The sequence below is a fragment of the Lindgomyces ingoldianus genome, assembly GCF_010093535.1.
Source record: "Lindgomyces ingoldianus strain ATCC 200398 unplaced genomic scaffold BDR25scaffold_2, whole genome shotgun sequence".
In the NCBI taxonomy this organism is placed as follows: domain Eukaryota; kingdom Fungi; phylum Ascomycota; class Dothideomycetes; order Pleosporales; family Lindgomycetaceae; genus Lindgomyces; species Lindgomyces ingoldianus.
In genome coordinates this window covers 1,884,453-1,891,297 of record NW_022985163.1, presented here as the reverse complement: position 1 = coordinate 1,891,297, position 6,845 = coordinate 1,884,453, and positions in this window count along the sequence as shown.

The window sequence follows — 6,845 nt, the reverse complement described above, 5'->3', positions numbered from 1 at the left end:
GAGGCATGTAGATAGCTTACTAATGTCTATAGTAAAAGCCTTTAAAAAGGTCTTAAAGGGGGTAGTAATTATTACATATAAGCTAGTGTTAGTGTAAAAGAAGATTACAAAGCTTTAAGCAGTAAATAAGGCTGCTACGCAACATAAATTGCATAAAAAAAAGCAGATTTAGGCAAAAAAGACCTTAATAGTTAAGAATAAGGCTTGTCTAACTGCTCTAAAGGAGTTTAGAGCGTGTAGTAATAGAAAGAAGCTAAAAACATAGGTGCATACTAAAAAAAGTAAGCTAAGTTAAAGGCAATGTAAGCAGTGCAATTAGACTAGGCATAACTTACATACATGTAAGAAAGTAGTAAAAGTAGACTCTAAATAATATCTTGTGTTATATTGCTCTATACAAGGCTAAAGTAGGCTGTTTTGCGCTAGAAAAGGGTAGTTTTAGTAGGGGCTTGGCAAAAGTGGCTGGCCAACCTGTTAGGTACGTTACTAGATTTTATTAACAATTTAAACTAAAATTCTTTTAAGTAGTAAAACTAATTATTACACTATAAAGTTTTACTACCCTTTTTAAATAAACTTTAGAGTGTAATAAGGCCTTTAAAAAGCTAAAGTTTATACTACTAAGTATACTTATACTTTACTATTTTAACTTAGTGTTGTAAACTAAAATTAAAACTAACACTTTAGATAAAGTAGTAGTAGAAGTTCTTTCATAGAAATAAGTAGATAAAAATTAGTGCTCTGTTTTATTTTATAGTAAAGTCTTATTTAGTTTAGAGCTAAACTAGAAAATACATAATAAAAAGCTATTTATAATTACTACTATATTTAAATAATAAAAGTCTAAGCTTACATTTATAGCAACTAGTACTTTAGTACATATAAATTATTATTTATTAGAGTATTTTAAAATAATAAAAGTACTTAATGATTGCTAGGTTTATTAGGCTAAAAAGTTAGCTTAGTATTACTTCTAAATTAAGTACACCCTTAGTAAGAATAACACTAGAGCAGACATTCTTAGTTATTATAAATAAAATATAGAAAAGTTAAGAGTAGCTTAAACTAATAATAAGTTAAAGGTGTTACTAGGGCTGCACTAACTACACCCTTAAATTAACAATAAACTAGCTTAGTACTATATTTGTCCGTACGCAGCAGCAGCGTCGCGGCCTGGATACGAGCGATCACGCACGAGCAGGATCACGTATCTATGTCACATGATGCTCGTGCGCGAACCTCCGTGCGCGAACATCTAGATATCCCCCTTTTCCTCTGTACGGAGAAAAAAAAAACAAAAAGAAGCAATTAACACTAGTTACCTAACACCCCTGTGCAATGTTTACACTGTGCAAACCTCTCTGTCTTATACGCATTTGCTAACACTAAGTGCTAGCTAGCAGAGAGTCTATTTAACACTAATTAGTAGTTTAAATACTGTAAAAGAGGAAGCTCTTCTTGTACCTTTCTGTTTAAAGGTTTGCGTACAAGAAGAATTCTTTTCCTTACTACTTTAACTGCAAATTAGCAAGAGTGAAGACAGAGTCTAATTTACATGTAAGTGGCTATAAATCTCTGTTTAGTTACCTAAGCAAGAGTAAAAAACCTGTCTGTACAATACTGTTTAGAGGTATTGTACAAATAGTAGTGCTTGTTTAACGCTAGGAGGTCTGTTTCATCTTTTCGCACAAGGCTGTTTAGAGGCAGCGTACAACAAGAAGTAAGACAGCGCGCGACAACGCATAATTAACTACTATAAAGCAACAAGCAACGCTAGCTCTATCTATAACTAGCTAACATAACGTATTAACGTATAACTAATACGTACCTCTTGTAGGCATCTTAGCAAAGACCTTAGCAGAGCAGATAAACATTAAAAATTAGGTAGATAAGATTAAACTATTAGACAACATACCTAAGAAGAAGCTTAATTTGTACGCAGCTAACTTAATTATAGAACTCCGCACGTTAAGCGCAACAGACGTACGTACGCTTAAGAACTTTTAAGGCAACTTTGCAGGGTAGGAGCTTGTACACTTTAGAGATCTTAGCTAACTGTTTCTGCAAGAACTAATTACTACCCTGTAGAATAAGGGCATTAGCTTTAAGAAGGACACAACAGAGGCTACTACACTATACAGACTTGCAAAAGAAGAACACACGTTTACTGTCTTACTAGAGCATTATATAAAACTATTACTACTATTACTAGTCTTAACGCAACAGAGGATGTCTCTATACAAATCACCTGCAGACTTAATACTTCCTCTGTAATTAGTACAACCACCTTGCAATAGCTTACTGTACAAGAGCACAACCAGGCAGCTACATATTCCTGTAGCTATAGCTCTGCATAAGATTCCCTAAAGCTTGTACCTACTGCATATAATTTAATTACTGTACAATCTATACTAACTTCCACCTACATAAGATATTACAGCAGAGAACCTTACGCCTAAGAAGGTTGTACAATTCTAGAAGGCATAGAGAAAGGAGAACAACTACACAGGGCAACTATATAATATCCTAGCTAACAAGGCTATAGTATTTATTAAGCTCTGCTAACGCCTTGCTATCCCTAAGGCATTGTACGCAAGCATCTTTCCTAATATCCTTAAAGGGCGCGCACACATGTTCTACCTTTACAATATTAGTCTAGGATGATTATAGAAGTCACTGTACAAGCAGCTTAGTAATTACTTTAATACTAACGTGAACTATAACTAGTATTAGACAGATTAGACAACAATAAGCTTTACATAAAGTAAGCAGAAGAACTCTATAAAAACTCTACATAAAGCTCTTAAAGCTATAATTAATAAACTTACTCTTACATAAAAAGCTCTTAGTCTATAATTCTAAGGTAAGATACTGCTTTACACTGCTATTATATAAGCATGCTAAGGGCAACCTAAACTTAAACAAGCAATGTTCTTAATTAAGCCTACGTATAAGGCACTGTACAGTGACCTCTGTTTAGCACTTTAGGTTATAATTAATTAACAGAACAATGCATTTATAAACAAATCCTAGGACGTGTACTATACTAATAGGTGATATAGCTTACTACGTACACATGGCTATCAACAACGTGGAAGAAGCCTGAGGGGATATAGAGGATTATTTAGACTACAGTCCTCCGCACAATTAAAGCAATGCTTTGTTTGTTACAAGGAAAGATGTTAGTTAACAAATTATCCTTACACAGATTAATCCTGTGCAAAACGCTAATATATCTCTTTGTACAAAGGATTCTATAACAAGACACTAATGTGTAAGGAGGTAAATGTGTACATTTAAGAGTTTAAAGGCAAACTAGAGCAGGAGGAAGAGGAGTTGCACAACAATAATAACCTAGATAAAGAGGAAGGTAAGGAGATTGTTAACTACCTTACTAATGCTGCATTTCTCTACCGCGCGACCGCAGAGGACATCTACAGCCTAGAACCTAAAGGATACGCAGAACAGTTTATCCTTAAAGATTAATACTGTACAGTATACTAAGGTAAACTATAGGATACTAGCGCAGTAAGGATCTCCACTGTGGGGAAGTCACAACTTAAAGCATACCTGCGAGAATTCCCTTGTACAAAAGTAGACTAGACACTAAGAAAGAAGAGTATTAGCTTTAGAGGACAAGGATTAACAGAATTAATTAGTACTGTACAAATTACTAACCTAGTTAGTAACGTGACGTATCACATCCTAGACACCCTAACACCGTTCCTACTGTCTCTGGCAGACGTAGACCAAATGGGTGCATACTTCAACAACGTTCTAAATGTCATTGTACGCAAAGACAAAACCACTGTACCTGTTGTACAAAAATAGAGACACCCTTTCTTTAACATTAGCAAGGAAGAATCTATGTCTTTCTTCACTAAATTAGAACTCCGCCGCCTTCACTGCTAATTTAGACACCCCCGCACAGAGAGACTCTAGAAGATGCTAACCAGCGCCAGCCACAACGTTAATGCCGCAGTGCTAGAAGAGATTAAGAAATTCTGCCACCTCTGCTAATTATACAACTAAGCCCTGCAAAGATTTAAGTTTATAATTAAGGATAACACCTACTTTAACTATAAAGTTGTTATTAATGTTGTACAAATTAACAATAGGGATGTCTTACATGTTATTAATATAGACACATCATTTTAGGCTGCCACATTCCTAAAATCCATGTCCGCACAAGATACCTAGGATGCACTGTGCAAATGCTAGATTAACACCTATCAAGGACCCCTAGACTACATTGTGCATGACCCTAGTACAAACTTTGCTTTAGAGGATTTTTAAGCTTGTGCAAAGATTGTAGGAGCTACATGCAGGCAGATGCCTGTAGAAGCACATTAGGCAGTTAGAAAGGTTAAGCGCGCGCACGCACCTCTCTAACAAGCGTTTAACATCCTAAAGACTAAGCTAGGTGACTGTACAGATAATAAGGCTATCCTGCAGATGGCAGTTAAGGCTCTAAACAACACAGCTGGCCCACACAGTCTAGTACCCACGCTGCTAGTCTTTAGGGCATACCTAAGAATTAACCTAGACTCTCCGCTATCGCTAGACATTATTGCACAAGCAAGCGCTGTACAAAAGGCAATAAAAATACTTTAAAAGGACTGTGCAAAAGTAAACATTAATTGTGCAATTAACACCTACAATAGCCCTACAACGCACAAAGTTCTTAACCTCCCCCTTAGCTTAGAGATCATAGCATAGAGGGAGAAGGAAGGCTAGACTAGCCTATACAAAATTAAGAGCATTAAAGAGAGAGACGTTATTATTAAGAGAAAGAATAGCCTACTAAAGCTCTAATATACGCAGGCTAAACTGTACTATAGAGAAAAGGAGAAAGACAACCTACTTACAACAGATAACCTAGATAAACTAATCCCTGTACAAAGAGATCCCCTAAAGAAGAGGAAGAGAGGACAGCCCCGCAAGAATGTTGCAGAGGCAGAACTAGAGCCCACTACAGACTAAGCCCCTTAGAATAGCGATGCCGCACTAGTGCAAAAGGAAGATATAGATACTAGGAGAAGTGAAAGGCAAAGGAAACCTGCACAAAGTCCAGACCAGGTATTCCTAACCTAGAAGAAGAAGGATAATTAGGCCTTGTCCATTAAGCTCTGTACAGACAGTGTGATTACTACACCTAGAGAACTATTTAAGGAATTAGACTGCACAGAGATAGACACCCTAATTGCTAACAGCACTTTTAAGGTTATAGCGTACAACCTAACAAGGCACAAAGGTTAGATTTTCAACCTCCGCCTTGTATAAGAAGTAAAAGGCAAAACAACCTAACTGTATAAGAAATCCTGCCTAGTGTTTACTAGCTACTTAGACAAAGAGAAGGGAGAAATCCTTACCTAGTCACTAACTATCTAGAGGATAAGCTAGAGACTACTCCTAGCTATAGGAGCAAGCCTAAGAGCTACATACAGAATGCATTTTAAACTGCGCAATATTACACAAGCATACATCTAATTAACAAATAAGCTTATGCGCACGCTGTACGCAAAGCTACTAAAGAAGATGCGCTAGAGCTTTCCACTAAATACAATACTCTAGGTTGTACAACCCTTGTATAGAGCTACTAAATCAGGACTGTATTAGTTTAAGACATATTATAACTACTACAAAGAAAAGCTGCGCATGCACATCTCTTTGTACAACCCCTGCCTCTTAATTACTAATAAAAGAGAGCACACCTTTAGTATTACTAGCCTACAGACAGACAACACTTTAAGCATTATAACAAAGAATTTTACGCAAAGAGAAGAGGAGAAACTGCAGAAGGCAAAGTTCTACGCAAAGGGCAAGACTATCCTAGCAGAGAAGCAGCCTATTAAGTTTAACAGCAAAAGGATTAAACTCACGCACAACACAGTAGTCCTTACTTAGAAGGGATAAGTAAGCCACCTTTATATAATTAACCTAGAGGACAAGGATGCCGCACAACAATATGTTAAGCAACATGCAAGAGGGGCATACATTGCATCTGTGTGTTAACTAGAGGCAGCATTTAACCTATCTATTACTGCACAAACTACAGACCCTTTGCATAACAACATTAACACACTTAACGCATAAATCTAATAGCAGATAGACAACAGTAAGCGCAGTCTTACCTTCCTACTATTATAGCTTAATTATGCAAAGCTGTTTATCTTTACAAATAGATTATTTGCTAACAACAAGGACCTTAGCTTATAGCTAGGATTCTTAATTATATTAAGTAATAAGGACTGTACAGAGCAAAGCAACCACTTTAAAATACTAGGTAACATTATACACTAGAATTCTACTAAGTGTAAAAGAGTAACTAGGAGTGTCCTTACTAGCAAACTGTACAGAATAGTTAGAGGGTTTAACAATGCAATTGCTCTTAGTACAACTTTACAGCAAATTATATAAACGCTTAAACTGCTACTAATCCTAGTAGTGATCTGCACAGATTTAAGGTCTCTGTATAATTGCCTTGTTAAGCTAGGCACTACTAGTAAAAAGCAACTTATAATTAACATTATGTCACTCCGCGAATTGTACAAGAAGAGGGAAATCGCTAAGATAAGGTAGATTAATAGTAAAGACAACCTAGCAAATGCATGTATAAAGAAAACACTAAACTAAGCTCTTTAATTATTAGTCCTAACCAACCGCCTCTCTGTCTAGATAGAAGCATCTGTGGACCGGCTAGATCCTGTGCGCAAAGATGCCTCAGACTAACTAGACTAACAACGCCTTTGTACAAGGCCTATTTCCCTTTGTTTTGTTTTTTTTGTTGTACACACTTATCTTTCTTATTATAAGGATCTGTCACTGTCAGCACTGTACAAAAA